The sequence below is a fragment of the Urocitellus parryii genome, chromosome Y (assembly GCF_045843805.1).
Source record: "Urocitellus parryii isolate mUroPar1 chromosome Y, mUroPar1.hap1, whole genome shotgun sequence".
NCBI lineage: Eukaryota > Metazoa > Chordata > Mammalia > Rodentia > Sciuridae > Urocitellus > Urocitellus parryii.
The window spans coordinates 12,290,045-12,310,532 of NC_135548.1; the positions used below are offsets into that span (position 1 = coordinate 12,290,045).

A 20,488-nucleotide genomic window follows, 5' to 3' on the forward strand; every position below is an offset into this window, starting at 1 on the left:
GCATAGACGCATCCCTAAAAATGGTGATTATAATTAATCATGAAACAAATAACACAACTAGAAATAATGGCTTAATAAGAAAATAAAGGAAAAGAAAAATATATTGATAAAATGTCACTGAAAATCAGCATCAAATTAAAGTACTTGCAATGTTATACTCCTTTTATCTTTTGTTTCAATAGAGTGAAATAAGATTAAATCACACATTAGACTCTGAAGGAAAACTAAGCAGCTTAATTTAAGCACTTGATTTCTTGTTAGTTCCATTCACTTTGGTAATACCATTAAGCTATGGCTTTTAAAATAGATGTCAATATGGGAACTATTCAAAAAATTGATTTTTTAATATTTGAATAAACAAAGTATATTTTATTAGTAGTTAAAGTAAGATTTAGATTTTTATTAGTCAATAGGGTTAGGAAGACATTGTACTGAGCTATATATTCATTTTAGGATTTTATTTTAAATTTAGCAAATAAATGAGAAGAAAAGGAAAAATGAATTGGAAATGGTACCCTAAAATTACAAGGTGATATATTTCCATATTATATAATTGAATAACCACTATTTTATTCTGTGTGTATGTGTGTGTGTGTGTGTGTGTGTGTGTGTGTGTGTGTGTGTGTGTGTGTTTTGGATGTCCATGAGTGTGGATTTATAAACAACAAGTATTATTAGAAGTTCAACAAGTATTATTAGAAGTTTTTAGTAATGAAGGAGAAAAATTTAAATACCGGTGTACAGATAGTGGTCTTTTCAAAAAGTCTTGCAACTTCTTGATATCTATTGATATATTCCAAGCTTTAAGACATTATTTCTGATTATTAAAATGACAGAAAGATATTTTAAATGTTTGATTCTAAATAATGAATGATTACTTAATATGGGCTTTTTTTAAGAGAGAGAGAGAGAGAGAGAGAGAGAGTTTTTTAATACTTATTTTTCAATTTTCGGTGGACACCACATCTTTATTTTATTTTTATGTGGTGCTGAAGATAGAACCCAGTGCCCTGCACATGCCAGGCTAGCGCATTACCACTTGAGCCACACCCCCAGCCCAATTTGGCTTTTAAAATTACATTCATTGTCCTTGAGCCTTATAGTACCATTGTTAAACAAATGTAGACTCAGAGAATATGTATTAAGCTTTTGATATATAAGTTTTATCATCATGTTTTGTGAGAATAGAGAACATACATATATGGATGCCATGAGAAATGATTATTTTACAAAACTGTAGTATCTTACAGAGGAAGCATTTGACAGATGGACTTGTATTGACTGAATGCTGTTACCCTGCAAAATAAATGTTGAAGTACTAAATTTCTCCAATCTGGTCATGGGGCTACTAAGGAGGTAACTCCAATTAACTAAATTGATAATGCTTTAGGAATGTTGTCTTTATAAGAAAAGAAAGACACACCAGAACTCACCCCCTGTGTACTTAGACATGCAGATAAAACCACAAGAGGCCACAGAAAGATAGTGGTCCTCTATAAGCCAGAGTATGGTCTCACCAGAAATAAATAGTATTCTCACATTGATCTCAGACCTGTAGCCTCCAAAATAATGTGAAAATAATTATCTATTATTTATGATATATGGCTCATGGTAGCTAGAGTAGCATAACACAGGACCTTCCCAAATTCATGCTAGATTAATCATGAATCATCTATAGTGGGATCTGACATTGTTCATGGACAGACTTTATCTTTAGTTGTTTGTGCCATTGTTTGTGCAATCTATGACAGTGAAAATCTTCTCCTTTTTTGTTCCTACTTATCACATTCCTATTTATATTGAAACCTCCTTTAGAGAAGAAAAATAGTAAATACTATATACTTTCTGAGGATGAAATGAGGAGTACTAGGGGGAAATAGGAGGCATCTTAATGTACCTATAGGTCACGAATCAAGGAAGGAAATACAACAACACATTTGCTCACCACCACAGCCCAGAAAGGGCTGTCATGATGCTGGTGTAGGCACTCTAAAGGACTGGATCCAGTTATTTTCTGTTTCCCAAGCCAATAACGTAACTTTCCTAGGCTCAAATTGAAGATACAGCATTTCACTGCCTCCATTGAGTTGAACAGGAAGATGTCTGATGCTCTCTAGAGAGAAACATACTCTCATAAAAATGTGACATTTCTTTCTGACTTTAGATACTGATGTAAAACAGGTACTTTTTCTTACAGGGCAAGTTTGTTCATTAAAATTCAAGAAGTCTGCATAACAAGATCTTCACAACTTGTCTAAATAGTAAATCATGCTTTTCTATACATGGAGAGACTTGGAAGAAGTTTGGGGAAGGCACCTCTCTGCCTCAATTCTCCGAGTTTATCTAAAGGCTTTGGAGATTTTTAAGAAAGCCCATTTCTTCTACCCATATCTTCTTTTTCTGCTCAAACTTTGCCACAGCACCTTTGTGAACAAAATGTTCCATGCGGCAAAGTTAACTTTTTTTTTTTTATGAAAAGTTAAACTTCACCATGCTGCAGGCAAATGATTTCAAATAACCAACAGCTAACACCTGAGACAAGGAGTGGTGGTGTAATGGGGGACCAAGCCTACTGGACAGAGTAAGGTGAAGTAGAAGAATGAAACAAGTTTCAAGGTATGAGCCCTTAGTGCTCACTAAACCCCATCCTGAGAGGACAAGAAGGACAGCTTGTCACCACCCACCTGGAAATGAAGCAATGCTCTGGCCTGCCTAAAAGGAATTTCTTAATAGGATCTGCTATTTCTTTAAAACTGTCTATTTATAAGAGGTCCCTTTCAGTAGCTATAAGGTAGCTGGCCTGCGTGCTGGGGCGGGTCTGTCTCCTTTGGAGGTCCGCGTGGGCTCAGCCTCTTCAGCAGTCCGCTGCAGCAGCGCAGGGACTCAGCACTCCGAAGTTTCGCCTTTCCCTCTGCTCCATGGAAGAGCAGAGGCAGCCCCGCTCCTCAGGCGGCTCAGGCCAGAGGGCCGGCCCAGCACAGCTGCCCGGCCTCGCTCTGCCAATGTAACCGTTGAAGTGACACACTTCAAAGGTAACCATCTTTTCTGACGATTTGAGTTCAAGCAATTTTAAACTTTTGATGTCCATGGTGAGCTGATACTTGAAGATAATATTATACAATGCACCAAGAAAAACCCTTGATGAATTTTATTTTTATTTATGTTTTAAGACTTTTTTTTTAGTTGTAGATAGATACAATACTTTTATTTTACATATTTATCTTTATGTGGTGCTGAGGATTGAAGTACCTCATACACACTAGGCAAGCACTCTACCACTGAGCCACAACCCCAGCCTCCCCCCCACACACACACCCATGAGTTTTAAAATACCTCTCTTTCCAAAACAAATGGCTCAGAGGTAGTCCTAGACACTTAGAATTTACCTTACCCTTTATCTAAAAGTCATACCAAATATATTTAACATAATTGTTCTTGATATAATTAGATAACCTGTTGAGAAATGACTGTTGAGTTTAAACAAAAACACAGGTGCCAAACTGCCATCTGAAATTAGAAGCTGAATATGTAGAGTAAATATACACATATATACACAAACACACGTACAAAAAAAAACATTTCAAACTAAGATAGATTCAGAGAATAAAGAAAGACTATTGGGTCTAATCTCCACTGAACAAACACCTATAGACATAGACTCTAATAATTGAATATTCCAGATAAGAACTATTTCCCTCCTCAATTGCCATTGGATTGTCTCCATGCTGTGAGTCTCTGCACTTGTATCCAGGACTCTGGAATAGTGACGCTCTCACATGAGGCCCCTGAAGCCAGCAGTCATCCTCTCAAGTCTTAAGTAGGGTGCTTTCTCTCACTTGTCTTCTCCTTCTGTGTCTCAACATCTCTTATTTTTCATAGGAAACAGCATTTATTTTTTTTAAAGCTAATTTAAAACTGATTATTTTGAAGGACAAAAAAAATTCAGTAACAATGTAAAATTGTTGACAAATTTAAAACATCCTTTTAAGCTACACACTTGGCTGAATTTGGGCTTCTCTTTATTCTAAGCTTGGGCAAGGGTTGAGGGTGACTGGCAGCTACACATACCACCTGTGCATAGCTTATGAACCTTTTGGGATGAAAGGGCTAGTAGTGAGGCTTATGGCAGGACTGGCTTGAAGCCATCCCTTTTTCAAAACATCACCAAAAAAGCCTCTTACTCTCTTGACCTGGTTGAATATCCTGAGTTAGATATACTTTTCAGTTCTTCTAAAGACCCATATTTACCCCAGATTTCAAAACAATTGGTTAAATATAAGAAGTATTTTCCTATTCTTGCCTAATCCTTTCTAAATCTGATTTTCGTTTCTTGATCTTTCCTTTTCAATTTTAACACAAGAGGAAAATGCAACCCTAAGGAACAGCTTCTGAATTGCAGAACCACACTTGGGCTCCATAATCTGAGTGTGTCAACTACTGGGGAGGAATAAAACTAGGTAAAAAATTCAATGAGTGTTAAAGAAACTAGATATTGTTGAGAAAGAGTAAAGGCAGGAAACATCAGAGTAAAACCCAAAACAATTTACTACATGGTCTTGCTAAGAATTTGTTAAAATGAAAATGCCAACACAAAGTTCAGTCATGGAATCAATGACATTTTCATTCCTCTGGAATTCCAAAGAAAACTTTAAACACTTTGGAAAAAACAGTTATTTTAGGGATCTATGTGCAAAATCCATGCATACCACAATGTGCATACTGAAAACCAGCATTTGGGGTAGAGCATCCTGGAAAGGTCTTCCTTATCTGCATATTTGGAAAATCTAGAAAAGAAGTAGATAACAAGAGATTTAAGAGAGGAAATCTTTTGGTAAGATGTGGAGGGAAGACTTCACATTCTCTCTTTTTCTATACTGGACATAATACAGTCTCAAAATGACACTCCCAAATACTTCTTGGGTAATTCCCAAGCAATTAGTTATTTTTTTATTTTTTGTCTAATTACTGCTTACTATGATTTTTCAAAATAAGAGAAGTGACAGAATGGAAAATTTAACATCCCTAAGGTTTTTGAAAATGTCTTTTAAGAACTAAAAAGATTCAAGGGTGGGCAGCTGGCGATGTGGCTCAATGGTAAGGTACTTGCCTGGTATACACAAGGCCCTGTGTTCACTCCCCAGCACCACAGTAAGTAAGTAAATAAATAAATAATCATGAGGTAATTCTTGTAAAAACACATCAAACTACCAATTATTTGTAATTTTCAGATTACTTTGGAAAGGAATAAAACCAAACCAAAAAACACAGCATAGAACAGGTCAGTGGTGCTAGACAGTGGTGCCCAAAATGCTATATTACCAGGTCTGGTAATATTTACTAATATTTCTCTCACACACGCTCATCTTATATTGAGTTTAAAATATATGAATCTAGGTTATAGAAGTTTAAATTTTTTAATATGAAAGGTTAAATGGAAGATCTTCAAGTGATAGGGTAAAAATTATAGAAATTCTTCCAGTGTATTCCTTTTATTATAAAATAACATAAAGCTGTGAAGTTTTCAATGTTTTTTTAATTTCAGTTTTTCAAGAAGGATTTACCACATACCTACTCAGAAGCTACTCTGCTAGGAACTGAATAACTTTGATTAATGCAGAAATGTCTACATGTTAACTATGTGGAGAAGTGGTTCCACCTCCCTTGATTCTATTAGAGTAGGTCTCACATGAGACCCTGGATTCCCAATATTTAAAAGTTCCTGATTCTGCTGGGCATGGTGGTGCACACACCTATATTATCAGTGGCTAGGGAGGCTGAGACAGGAGGCTCATGGGTTCAAAGCCAGCCTCAGCAACATTGAGGTGCTAAGCAACTCAGTGAGGTGCTGTCTCTAAATAAAATGCAAAATAGGGCTGGGGATGTGGCTCAATGTTTAAGTGCCTTTGGGTTCAATCCTCAACTACCAAACAAAATTTCCTGATTTTGATATAGGCCCACACTCATGTTTATGACTCTCTGCTAGATGACTATGCAAGTGTAGGTCCTCAGAGAAGCAGACACCAATAAAAGATTACTCATGTGAGAGATTTATTAGGGGAAACCTTCATGAGGGGAAATGGAGAAGGAACTGAGGAAGACTGGCAGAGCCAACAGACTAGGATGGAGGACTGGTAAGAGTTGCTTCTCCACATTTAACAAGATTTTAATTTTGTAAAATGCACTTCAATTTTAATTTTGAATTCAAAAGAAAAGATCAGGTGTATTTCTAATTAGACTGGATCTTTAGCTAGCAAGAACTGCCAGAAAATTCTAAAATAGAAACCATAGAACTTTGGCGCCACCTTGTGGTAAAAAGTAAACTGAGAACGATTATCCGCAGGCGGTGTAATAAATCTGTTTTTCATTTACACAAAGTAGTAGGGAAAATTCTGATTTCTTTTTCCTTAGATTCAAAATTAAAATATTAATATTATAAATATTCACACCTTGGGGCTTTAAAACTATTTTTCCAGTTTTTGCAACCAAATTGATTTAAAAATGTGAATTTTGCTTTCAGCTATTCTACTCACAAAATTTTGTGCTCATGTTTTTACTTGACTGCTGTAATACCATACTTGATAGGTTTCACTTCTACCTCAGTGGTCACTCTAACTGCTTCCATTCTTGGAAGACAGAATGAGGATCCTCAGTAAAATAGCATGACTGCATTCTTTCAAGTTGTTTGTTGTCTCAATAAATATTGTCTGCTATGTGCCAGGCATGGCTTTCAGTTCTGGTGAGGATGAATGAATGAAAGAATGAATAAGGGTCCAGCCTGCCCTTCAAGTTTATAGTCTTGAGGTGGGGGAGCTGCAAAAATATGTATACAAGCAAATAAATGCATACAAACAGAAATTGAAGGAGATTTCAGGGAGAGGGATCAGAAAGTATAAAAGTCTTGTCATCTTGGAGACTAAAGAACAGTAGAGCAGGAAGCAGAAGCTGGGTTTTGTAGGGTTCAGAGGATCATACTTAGATTTTGAGGAATTTAGGATTTTATTCTCACTGGAGTCGGGAGCTGATGGAAGTGTTAGAAAGGGAGCATCATTAGAACATGGCAGGTGCTTTAAAAAATAATGTTAGTACTTAATGATTTCAAGCATTATAGGAGTGCAATTGGTGCTGTTAAGAGTTCTGATAAAAACTGAGCTAGCTGCTCAGACCTATTGAGCCCTTCCCTGAAACACCCCAGTCACAGCCCAGCATGGAATCACAGGTTGTGAATCTTGAGATTTGCTACTGAGTCTTATTTTACTTATTGCTCTTTAGCCCTCCCATCCTGCTGGATTTATGATGCTCATCAGCTAAATTTACATTACTCGTTTTCTCATTCGTCTGTCTCTCCCACTATAACATAAGCCCCTTCTCAGCTGTCTTCTTTACTGCTGAATCCTAAGCACACTGTCCAGTACATGATAGTTGTTGAGTAGATGCACACTAAATAAATAAACACAATAATGATTTTTATAGTTTCTACCCACTGAGACTCAAATATAAAGCTCATTTTATTGAAATGTATTGTTATGGTTTGGCTTTGGAATGTTCCCCCAAAGGCTCACGTATTGAAGGCTTGATTCCTAGTGCATCAATATTCAGAGATGGGACTTTTGGAAAATTTTCATGAGGGCTCTGACCTCATCAGTGTATTAATCCCTTGATGGGTTCATAGCTGAAGGGCTATTAGGAGGTAGTGGAAACTGTACAAGGTGGAATCCATTTGAATGGAGTGAGTCCTTGGGGTGTGCCTTTGGGAATATCCTGTCCCTGGCTCTTTTCTCTAGCTTTCTTTGCTGCCCAGTGGCCATGTGGTGAACAGCTTTCCTCTGTCACATCCTTTCACAATGTTGTTCTGTACAAAGAAATTAAGCGAACCATGGACTGAAACCTCTATTATGCACTGAAATCTCTATCATGAGCCAAATAAATCTTTCATCCTTTTCCTCAGGTATTTTGTTACAGCAATGAAAAGCAGATGTGAATGAAACCATTGCTGGTAAATTTCTTCTTACAACTTTCTTTTTTGTTGTCTCTTCAGTTAGTTTCTTCTGACATCCTTAAATAATTATTAAACATTTTTAAAACCAGATATTAGTGAGTGCATAATTTTCAGCTATTGGGCTGGGGATGTACGTTTGGGGTACAGCACTTGCCTAGCATATGTGAGGCCATGAGTTTGACTGCCAGCACCACAAAATTGTGTGTGTGTGTGTGTGTGTGTGTGTGTATATAAGATTTGGAGTTTTTTTTATTATAAAAGACTAAAATAACCTTCATTGTTGTCCTCCATAAATTGTACATGACATTTTAATGGAATGAGGTGATAAGATTGACAAAGGTATTATCTTTTGTATTTAGGTTCTTGCTAGGACATTTATTTTAATATCAGAATCAGTTGACAAATCTGTATCATATGCATGAATGTTTTGGTTTCCAATGTAAGTTCTTGATATATCCATAAGCTTATAGAAAGTAGGCCAATTCAACAAGCTATAATGAATCTTCATACTATGTTTCAGGCACTATATATCCAAGTGATGGACATATAGCTATGATCCTTCTTGCTGTTGCAGAACTTAAATTCTAATGGAGAAAGTGAAATTAAAAATGTTAAAAATATCTTAACCATATTAACAAAATGATGAGGAACCCAAATTTAGAGGAAGTGAACAGAAGGTTTAATGGAAGTGGTGACTTCTGCTGACAACTGAGTGAGCGGTGAGAGTTGAAGAACCAGAGGGAAAGTTTTCCAGTAAGGGGAACTGGTGTGGAGGATAACAAATGGGGCAATAAAATGAGAATGTAGAGGAAGTAGGAAATGGATTATGCAGAACCTTTAAGTCATGGCAAGGTATTTTGATTTTATCCTAAGTACAAGGAAGTTTTAAGGAGCGAGCAATGTAATTAGTTCTGGTTGAATTAATGCTTTGCATAAAGTATATGGATCATAAGAAGCCTGCACAAAACTTTACTGGGTTTAATACTTCTGGCCAAAAACAGTCTCATCACAGTCCAACTGGGGCCACAGCTGCTGCAGAAATTCCTCTCCTCAGTGTTTAAGAAGACATTGCCAGAGCCTAGAGTTGAGATGAGAGCTATTAATAGCTGACATAAAGTGAGGAAAAAGCTACATTGTGTGAGGCTGAGCCTAGGTTAGACAAGCTCAGGAGTCCCAGACAAGTCCCAGGAGGAACAAGCTAACAGCTACACAGGTGTGTAGCATCCTCCTTACTCTCAAAGATCAGGAATCTCATCCTTCCTTAGTCAAGACTAATTCCATGGGAACCTTTTAATTGAACATGGAAGGAACCACATTTTATTCCAGTACCCATTTTTGATAGTGGTGCCACCAAAAGGTGGATTATCACATATTCATTTTTTAGAGATGCATTAATAAAGTACTACAAAGTAGGTATCTAAAAGAAAGCTATTGTCTCACAGTTCCAGAGGCTATAATTCCAAGATCTAGAAATCAGCAATGGTTCTGAGAGATGCGATGGGCATCTGCTCCACATCACTCCCCTTTTTCCTGGTGATTTGTTGGCAAGCTTTAGCATCCCTTGACATGTAGAGAAGCATCTTTAAGGATTCTTCATGGTCTCTCTATGTTATCTCTGTGTCCAAATTCTCTTTATTTAGTAAGGACATCAGCCATATTGGATTAGGGTTCGCTCTAAATAATTCTCCTCCCCACCTTAAACAAATGTAGCAATCTTTCCTTTTGCTCTTGATTTTTTAAAAAATTATTGGCTCTTTTTAGTTATACATGACAATAGAATCTATTTTGATATAATTATAGAAGCATGGAATATAACTCATTCTATTTAGGACCCCATTCTTGTGAAGGTACATGATGGTGGGATTCACTGATATTTTCATATATATATATATATATATATATATATATATATATATATATGATATCAGATTCATCTATTTTTCCTTCCTATCCCTGCCTTCCTTCCCTTCATTCCTAATTTGCTGAACTTCTATACCCTTTTTCCCCTTATTGTAGTTTAGCTTCTACATATCAGAGAAAACATTTGCCTTTTGGGAACTGGCTTATTTAACTTAGCATGATAATCTCCAGATCTGTCCATTTACTGTCAAATGATTCAAGTAACAATGAATGTTGGCAAGAATGTCAGGAAAGAGATACATTAATATATTGTTGGTGGGACTGCAAATTGCTGCAACTGCTTTGAAAAAGCAGTATGAAGACTCATCAAAAAACAAAAACAAAAACCTAGGAATAGAACCACCATTTGACCCAGTCATCCCATTCCTTAGTATATATACAAAGGATTTAAAATCGGCATACCACACTGACAATCACATCAATTTTTATAGCAACTCAATTCAAAATAGCTAAGCTATGGAACCAATCTAGGTGCCTTTCAACAGACGAATGGATGTAATATATGTACACAATGGAGTACTAATCAGCCATAAAGAATTACTTCAATGAACTCATTTTAACTTGATTACCTTTGAAATACCCTATCCCCAAATAAGGTCATAATATGAGGTACTGGGGATTAGGATTCTAATCTCTCTTTTTATGCTTTGGAGACCATTCATTTTTAACACCTGAAAACAGTTACAGGTTAGGTAGCATCTAAATTCAGGGCTCAAGACTGTCAAAGAAGAGATACCAGAAATAGATGAATGAATAAAGAAAATGTGGTGTGTTTACACAATAGAATATTACTAAGCAATGAAGAATAATGAAACTATGGCATCTGCCAGTAAGTGACTAGAAATGGAGACTATCATGCTAAATGAAATAAGCCAGTCCCCAAAAACCTAAGGCAGAATGTTCTGATATGCACATGATAACACACAATGTGGGGGGGAGAGAACAGAAGTTCATTGAATTAGATAAAGGGGAATGAAGGGAAGGGAAGTGGGGTAAGGATGGGAAAGGCAGGATAATGAATCAGATGTAACTTTCCTATATTCATATATGAATACATGACCAGTGTAACTTCACATAATGTACAACCACAAGAATGGGAAGTTACAGATGTTTTATGTCAAAATACACTCATCATGTACAACTACAAAAGAATTTAAAAAATTCTTTAAAAAATTTAAAATTTTTTTTTAAAAATTTAAAAAAAATAAAATTTTTCACTTGGGTATAGAATTTTTTCTCTCTGATGAATTACTTAAAACAAAACAAACAAACAAAAACCCAACACATATTTAGAACTTATGTGCTTCCAATGCCATTTTTTAAAAAATCTAATTGGTTAGAACAGCTTTAGAGACTGTAACAAATTCAATTCAAAATTTTCTACTTCCTTTCCTTACAAAAATTTTTGAAGGACAATATCTTCCTTAATGGGTGTCCAAAATACACTTCTGTACTGGATAAAAATTAGGTCTTACACATACTTTGTTACTGATGTGGCACAGCTGTTTTTTATTGTTCTTATTTGTTTATTGAGATGCATGTGTCCTGCTACCTTGTTCAGGAGAGTCTCAAAACTGGGATCAAGCAACCCTTCTGCCTCAGCCTCCAAGTAGCTGGGACTAGAGGCATATACCATTACTCTAGGTTTGTCCCTTTCTTAAAATATAAAAATCCAAGGAAGAAAACTGAAAAATTGGTTCTGTATGAGTTTTACCTCTTGCTTTGTATATAAAGCTTAAAAATTTCATCAAGTGAAGATCATTTGCCACTGAAGAAATAAATGTATAAAAACCTGGGTCACTTCATTATATTAAAATCACAGCAATCAACAATACTGAACATGACAAAACAATTTAAAGATTTAGGGAATTGTCTGATTTACTGAAATTTTGAAGAAAGTAAAGCCTAACAAATGTTTTTTTTTTTTTCTTTTATTTAACTATGGTTGCCTGGTACATTATCATGTATTTTTGTGTCTTTTTGTTTTTTGCAGTGCTGGGGATGGAACATACACCTAGCCTTACGCAATGCTAGGCAAATAATATGCCACTGAACTACACCTCCAGCATTAACCCTGTCCATCCATGCTTTTTAGAAGTTCAGGGGGCTGGGGGTGTAGCTCAGTGGTAGGGCACCTGCTTAGCATACATGAGGCCCTAAATCCAATCCCACCCACTGCCAAATTATATATATATCATGATGATGAATTAAGCCTTATAATACATGACACCAGCAGTTAACTATTTCCATCTAGATCATCTTCTTACAAACTGCTTTTCTATTTAACAAATCCCTTACCTGCACCTATCTTCCAATGATTTTCAGTCCGAGTGTGGTCCAAATCTTCCACTTCCCAAAAACTGCACTAACATTAGAATTCCATGAGCTTCTTTGGACAGAAATGTGTAATTTCTTTATGGTATTCTTCCTAAAAATTTTAAGCATAACTTAAAGATCCCATTTTCTGGACTTCAAAATACGAACTTGCTAATTTTAATTACTGGACTATGATTATTTCCTTTTTGCTGATAAGGTCCTAAAGCTATTTTACATGGGGGAGAAGATAAAAGCAAACACATGCATCTCTCTAAGGGCTTTACAGATAATGGCAATAATGGCATAACACTTATAGGCACACTTATTATAGATGACAGATGAGGGAACTAAGGACTGAAGAACTTAGTAACTTATCTAACATTCACAGTAATGTCAGAACTGGGATTAAAATCATCGAAGCTGGTGCCCACAATATGTGCTGTCAATCGCACACCACACTGCTTCTCTTGAAAAAGCAGAAATTTTCCTTTAGTTACATTTTATGAAAGACAAAGCAAAATATAGAAACTTGAAGTTTCATTTAGACAATCACCATGAATTGTATTTTTACCTTATGCAAAATTATTTGATAACAGAGTTCAGAAACACAACTATTTCTAATTGTATCATTTTTTTTTTCAATTCCAAAGAACAAGGTCATAACACATACAAATTTATTTTAAATAAGCTTTAGAATCAGAATTAAATTGATAAATGAAGTCATCTGCTGAAAAAGTATTATTTTACATCCATTTTGGAGAAATATTATCTTGAACTAAAAAAGTAGAAGCATATCATTTGCCAGTATTTTAAAAACCATGTCCAGATATAAATTAGTTCTAAAGTTCTTGTAAAGCAATGAGAAAGCAAGTGACTTGTTTTTCTCCATTATTTAACTATTACTATAATAACCTTTAAAGAAACAACAGTAATGAATTTTGGACAATAAAAACTGTAAAACCAGACAGCTGGCAGAGGAAACAACAAACTGTAAGTTAAAAAATTCACAAACATACATTTATTCAGGAAATACAATTACTAGAGTCCTTAATATTTCAATGATCGTTCCACATTATAAAATATTCACAACATGTATTCTTTTAAGTCTATACCAAGTCATGCTGACATTCTTTCCAGATAAGCCATGCTATTTCTTCTACTACATACATGCTATAATATCCATTTTAATTATAAACAAAGCATTTGAGCCAAACTATTTAAATACTTGTCAAGAAAAAATAAAACATAAACTAAAAATTTAGAAGAGGAGGAAAATGACAACAAAACAAAATAACTCCCTACATATCTGAATCATCAAACTTTTAAAGAACTAGGCCACTATAATCTAGCATTACTGTAAAAGATAGAGTGACCATATTAAGACAGTATGTAATCATGAATTACAACATTTCTCATCTGTAATTTTAAGCTGCTTTTTCAAAGAATAAACACTATCTTTGTAAGTTTTAAAGCAAAAGGGGCATAAAGATTAAACATTAAAAGTTTATATTTAAACTACTAGTTTTTTTAATAAAAAAGGTAGACTATTATTACTTTCCAAATAAGAAATGCCAAGAATGTTTTATGCCTAAATAAATAATATAATCAATCAGCATGTAGCTACGAATTGAAGTATTCTATTCTGATACTTGCAAACAGAATTAGCGGTTCTCAACCCTGGATGTCCCTTAGAACCATCTGGTATGTTTTTTTTTTAAATAAACAAGTGACCCTGAATTAGTTGTATGGGAGGGGACCCAAGTATTAATAATTTTTGAGCTCTGCAGGGCTTTCTAACATGCAACTAAGGTTCAGAAACACTGAGTCAACTCATTTTGAAGTAATAAGAAAATTTTAAAAATGGAGGGGGGGGTTAACATTTGTGATTTACAAATCAAGCACTGATTATATACTTACTTTATGTTTAGCTTTATTCACAAACCATCCATTTACAAGATGAAAATTCCTTCATTTCCTCATCATACTAGACCACTTTGTGTATCTTTGCTATTGACTGAACCGTTCTATGATAAGATTTAAAATTCTGAGACACACTATAAAAATTGCATTAATGAAAACAAGCTACTGCTACTCATGCTCAAAAGTACCAACAGTACCAAGCAAAACTACTGTATTTGGCTCGTTATGCTATCTTTATTTTAAGAATTATAAATAGTTGCCAACCCACACAAAGAACAGATTGTGAATTACTTCGAAAGAAAAAAAAAACCCAGATTACTTAATTTACTGAGATTCAACACCAAAAAAAGATTTAACTTGGCTGAAAGTTCAGATACAGCTGAGACATTGCACCAGGAAGCTATAATTTATAAGGAAATGTTGATATATCCTAAAAGCTACTATAGCTGTAGCTATATTAAAATAAGATTTCTTCAGGGTTTATTTACCCTATAATGCAAGAATATAAGCATAACAATAACAATAATATTTTTATATACACCAATACTTTAATATATTAAGCTCTACAACAAATATCTCTAATAATTTTACAATTAAATTAAGTCCATAATTCTTCTATTTAAAAACACACCCATTAATTTTGAAAATATACAATTTAACAACATGATCCTATCAATAACAAGCATGTTTTTTAGTGGACTACAGACACATTCAACCATGCAATCCAGTGTTAAATACCTAAATAATACCTAAATGATAAATAACAATGCTGATTGACTTATATTCTGAGAAATCACTGAAAAGTGGAATAATCTTTTAAGACCACAGTGCTCACAAACATGCAGAAAAATGTATAGAAATTTCTATTCTTCCTGAAGGAATATTACAATGCCCACTTTTTAAAACACAGGATTGATAATTATGCCAAACTCTTATTTTTTTTAAAATCCATCTTCGTTTAGCATGTCTTTCACAATTTTTTTTAAAAAAGTACAAATGTTCCTGTGTTAAAATAGGCATTTATAAAATGGCAAGGAGGATTTCAAGGGAAGTTTGTATTTTTTTGTTGTTGTTTTTTACAATTATTGGCATTTTGGCCATTAGTAGGTCACAAGTAAAACTTCTCTAGCTAAAAAGCAAAATTAAATATAAAGTTTTAAATGTATTAGGTCTGTTGCGTGTGTTTTGCAGATCTCATTTTTTCAAAGCATGACTCCATTTCTTCTAAGTCTTTGGGTTTATACCGTACTACCAATTTAACCTTTCCTTGGGCTGCTTTCAGCAGTTCTACAGCTTTTTAGTAATGTTCTCCTTCAATGCTCCGGAAAAAGTGCACACACACAATTGATACTTAGGTTTTGAGAGTAACAACAACTACAAATATTTAAAATTAAGTAAAGAGAGTCTTTATTGCCTCAATTCACACAAGATTTGACACATTCAGGGTGGTATAGCTATAGAGATACTGAATCCTTTCAATGCTAAATCTTGTTTTATCAGTATGAAATCCAGTGATACATCAATTGTGCTTACAGTCTCGAAATCATTTTTTAAGTTCCAAGTAATTAGCATATCAATATACATGTCTTATTACTGCACTATGTCAGAATTTATCAAGAAACTGCCATTCTATAAAAGTAAATATGATGGTACATTTCTAATTTAGTATACTGTTTTAACTACTGAAGAGTTTAATTATCTAATAAAAATCCCACTAAGCACTGGTAATTTACATTGAAGGGATGCAAACCACTTTTAGAGTGCCTTAAAAAGATCACTGGGCTGGGGACAGAGCTCAGTGATAAAGCACTTGACCAGTATGAGCAAAGCTCCCGATTCAATCCCCAGAGCTGCATTTAAAAAAAAGAAACAAACAAAAAACAACCACTGTCCTAAATAGTACTGCCTAGCATTCACTTAAAGCATTCCTAAACTACAAAGTTTATTAATCCCTTGCACTAGCATCTTCTGTTTCTACAATCCACAGGCACCCCCAAGTGGTCACAGAACATTACTGCAAATATAAATAAAATTCATCCTCACCACTCCATTAACAGAAAGAAGTTGATCTCCTCATTTAAGGCCCCCATGCCTATCAGCTATTCCACCTGGAATTTTTCTAGATATATAGATTGGACAGTTTTGTTCTTTGCTTCCCATAATATTGAACCCAAGACTCTCTTCTCTTTGGGTAGCTCAACAACTCGAGGATGAGAATGTCCTTCACTGGTAGCAAATGCAGTGACAGTAACCTGAAAGAAAATTTTACATATTTAAAATATATGAACTTTGTTTACTTCATCTCCTTTTAAAAAAATACCTTTTTTGTTTTATTTTTTGGCAGTGCTGGGAATTAAACCCAGGGACTCATACATGTTAATAAACATGTACTTTAACACTGAGGTATATCCCTGACCTATCTCACTACTTTTGAGGCATGTATACACACACACACACACACACACACACACACACACACTTAATCAGAGCTTTACAGTTATAAATAGTAGCTGGATTCATCTTGACAAACTCACGCTGCATGAAATTCAATTTCAGTTCATAATCCCCCCTTTCCCCTCTTTTCCCCAATCTCCTTGACTTTCTTTGGCTAATCCATTCATTTATATTTGACTGATTCTTTTTATTTATACATAAAGATGAAATTTCCTGTGGTATATTTATGAATGCATGTAACATGATTTTTAAAGAATTCATTCTGCATTGTAAGGCATATTTTTGATGTGTGGGTATTCACAAATTCACTGGTCATTCTGAGAGGCTAAGCAGAGGTTTTTAAGAAATGTAAGCAGAGGCTGAGACATGAGGATTGCGAGTTCAAAGCCAGCCTCAGCAACAGCAAGGCTCTAAATAAAATACAAAAAAGGGCTGGGGATGTGGCTCAGTGGTTGAATGCCCCCGAGTTTAATCTCTGGTACCCCTAACCCCTCAAAAGAAATAATAACTTAAAGAATACACACTCCAGGACTATGTATAAAACAGAATTTTTTGGCACACTCTCATCCACTGTCTAGAACTTTTGTGTAGTTCCATGTGCAGAGCTTGACAAGCAGGCTTGCTGGGCACATAACATTTAAACAGGAATATTCTACCCTAATGCACTAACAGTCCGGAGCTTCAACTCCAGATAGCCTGGCATTTGTGTAAAATACACCATACCTATAACAACCCACACAGAGTTGTTCTTATATATAGTCATTTTGGCTGCTATATTCTTTGTATACTCTTTGTACCATACACAAAATAAATAATACATCAAGAATTGTCTCTATATTAAGAAAAGCAGGCACATGTATAGCCAACATGAATATTTTTTGTTGCTCTAGCAAACTATATAATTACAAGTAAAAAAAAAAAACACAGAAGATTTAATAGAGCTATATGCTCTTTAAATTCTAACACAAAATTAAGATTTTCCTGTTTCATTATGTTTTTAAAGTTAATCAAGGAATCTGGTACCATTTTTTCATGCTGGATCAGGGTACATGAACAAAGGTGCAAGGGGTAAGAAGAAAATCAAGACTTATTTGAAGACCCAAAAAAGCACTCATTTCCTACCTAACAGAACTAAGGTTCAAAAACTAAATAAGCTGTGAAGGTTATACAACTCAGGTATAAAAAATAAATTTCTATTTTCTACTCTGATAAACCATATCCACAAGTTTAAGTATTTGTATTAAATAGAGAATCCAGTCTGTCCTTTTGGAAACCAGGAACTCAATAAAAAATAATCTGCAATGATTAAAAGTCTAGTATGTCATCTACTACTCAAATTAACATATCTATCCAAGTAATACACAATGAAATAATGTATTATGAGGGAAAATCTGATAGGGAAAAGCACACAAACTCCATCTTCAGCCCTGAAGAGGTAGCCTACTATTGACATTATACCATATTTGCAGAGCTAGGGTAAAGAATAAATCAAATAACCCTATTCTTCCATTTACTATTTGTGTGGTGGTTTGAGACAAATAATCTAATCTTGATACTTCCTCATCAATGAGAAATTCATCTTCAACTATAAAATTGATGCTATTTTACATGTAAATATGTTGTATATAACACAATTATGTATTTCATATGTATATAATTAATGTATGTGAGAGCATTTTCAATGCCTTATCCAAACTACATACAGTAATAAAAATGTTCTACTTCTTAGTACTTGGGAAGCTTGGTATAATTTGAAAGATATTATGTTAGCTTCTAAAATAAGCTTACTATGAATCTAATAATTATATATTTTCAACCTCTAATTTATGAAGAATTCTCACTTTTGGCAAATAAACAAATTTACCTTTGCAGTTGTATTAGCTCTCACTTCAGGACTGCTACTGATATGTACAGTTTCATAGACATGTTCATATACCTGCAAAACATAAAAGATGTTATATTTTAAATCTTGGAATATATCATGTTGGTTTCCTCTGTGAAGTTAAATGTATTAACTTTTAATCATATTTACTCACCTCTCTTACAGCATTGCAGAACTCACTTTGAAGGACTCTTTGTAAAGCCTGAAGTTTCTGTGGTGGTACCTGTCCACTCCTTTGTAGTTTTTCCAACATTTCAATTGCTCTACAAATATCTAGAGTTAAACAAACACATACTGATAGATAACTTTCTCTAAGGATTCTTGAAATGCCTATGTAACACTGTAGGAATTAGGATTAATTCCCCAAAGGACTAACAGTATGCAGAAATTAGAGGGGGTAAAACAAAGCATCTGGGTTTTTGTATGAGAAAGAGGAGATCATTCATGTACACATTGAGAACAGGAATGTAAAATCTGAGCACATTAAATTTTACAGATTTTAAAATTTCGCATGTTACAGAAGCATAGTTTAAAAAATAATTGAGAGACAGACAAACTGAATATAAACTACTAAATGTCACAGGAAAGGACTGGGGCTCAGATGTGACAGATATGTTAACTGCACTACTTCAAAAAAAGTCAGTAGTAATATTGGGAACTATTTAAGCAATAAAAATTTACTTAATTATCATATTAGTAACCAAAGCACTGAATAGCAGACCATGTGCTAGTGAAATCACTGGTCATTTCCTAAAGATAAACATGATATATGCATAGATATGAACTATTTAATAACAGATCTAGTTAGTGGCTAGGACACATTTAAATTAAAAATAAACTGAATAAAATTAACTGATTTGTTTTCAAGTTAGGATTGTTAACACAATGTTTTAATTCAGACAATTTCAATCAAATACGTAGTTTTAAAAATAAAACATAAAACATAAAAACCAGCTATGTAATTCTGTTCTTCATACTAGTTGTGAGACCTTGAACAAATTACTTAAACTCCTTGTGTCTCGGTGCCTTTCACTGTAAAATGCAAATAATACACCTGCTTCATAAAAGGCATTTGATGACCAAACCAAATAATATTTTTAAAGAGGCTTAGCAAACATAAATATAATGTTACACTGGCATCAGTCTTAAAAAATATTAAGGGGTTGCATACATTTATACAAATCTATTAAGCATGTTAGTCAATTGTCATTGAGAAGTGTGGGGATGTGTTTTATTAAGAAACTCTACAAGATTCAAAGTCATGTTCAACAATTAATGACAATATCTGTTTGATTTTTTCTTCCCTGTTTTTGTACCTTTGTGAATTAAGTTTTGATGATTTAGAAGGCACTATCTCCCCCCCCTGCCTCCCACTGCTATTACCAGGGATTGAACACAGAGCCTTAAACATTTGAGGCAAGCACTCCACCAGTAAACTACATCCCCAACCCTTTTTGTTGTATTTTGAGAAAGGGTCTCACTAAGTTGCCAAAGCCGGCTTTGGATTTAGGATCCTCCTGCCTCAGTCTCTGCAGTAGCTGAGATTACAGACATACACTACTGTGCCCAAGTGGCAGTCAGGATCTTGATTACATGCACTGATATTGTACTGTAGGATTATTGGGAGTTATTTGTTAACAGAGTTCTGAGATAATTTAACTTTCCTATGCTGCTGAATAGAACCACTTATGATTCATCCCTACCAAGGTGATGAAGATTCTACTGAAGAACTTAAAAAAAATTCAACAACAAAAAGCAAAGACAACTACCAAAACTAAATGCTAGGGGATGAAGTCCCACATTTCTACTGCATTTAAAAATACAAGACTGCCACGTGTTAGAATTCTACAACTAACTACCTTTAAAAGAAAAACACCTACTTCTGTTAGCACCAACAGATTTGTTCCTTTCTGCAAAGCACATCGACATTGTGCTCAGGAGGAAGATGTCACCTTTGTCTTAAGCCTATCTTAGAAAGTCTATTCAGAGAAGCTACTCTT

General features: G+C 34.5%; 1 pseudogene; it reads right to left on the bottom strand.

Moving 5' to 3' along the window:
• Window positions 1–15,317: 15,317 nt before the first annotated feature.
• Window positions 15,318–20,417, bottom strand: LOC144251175 (protein lin-7 homolog C-like; annotated as a pseudogene).
• Window positions 20,418–20,488: the final 71 nt, after the last annotated feature.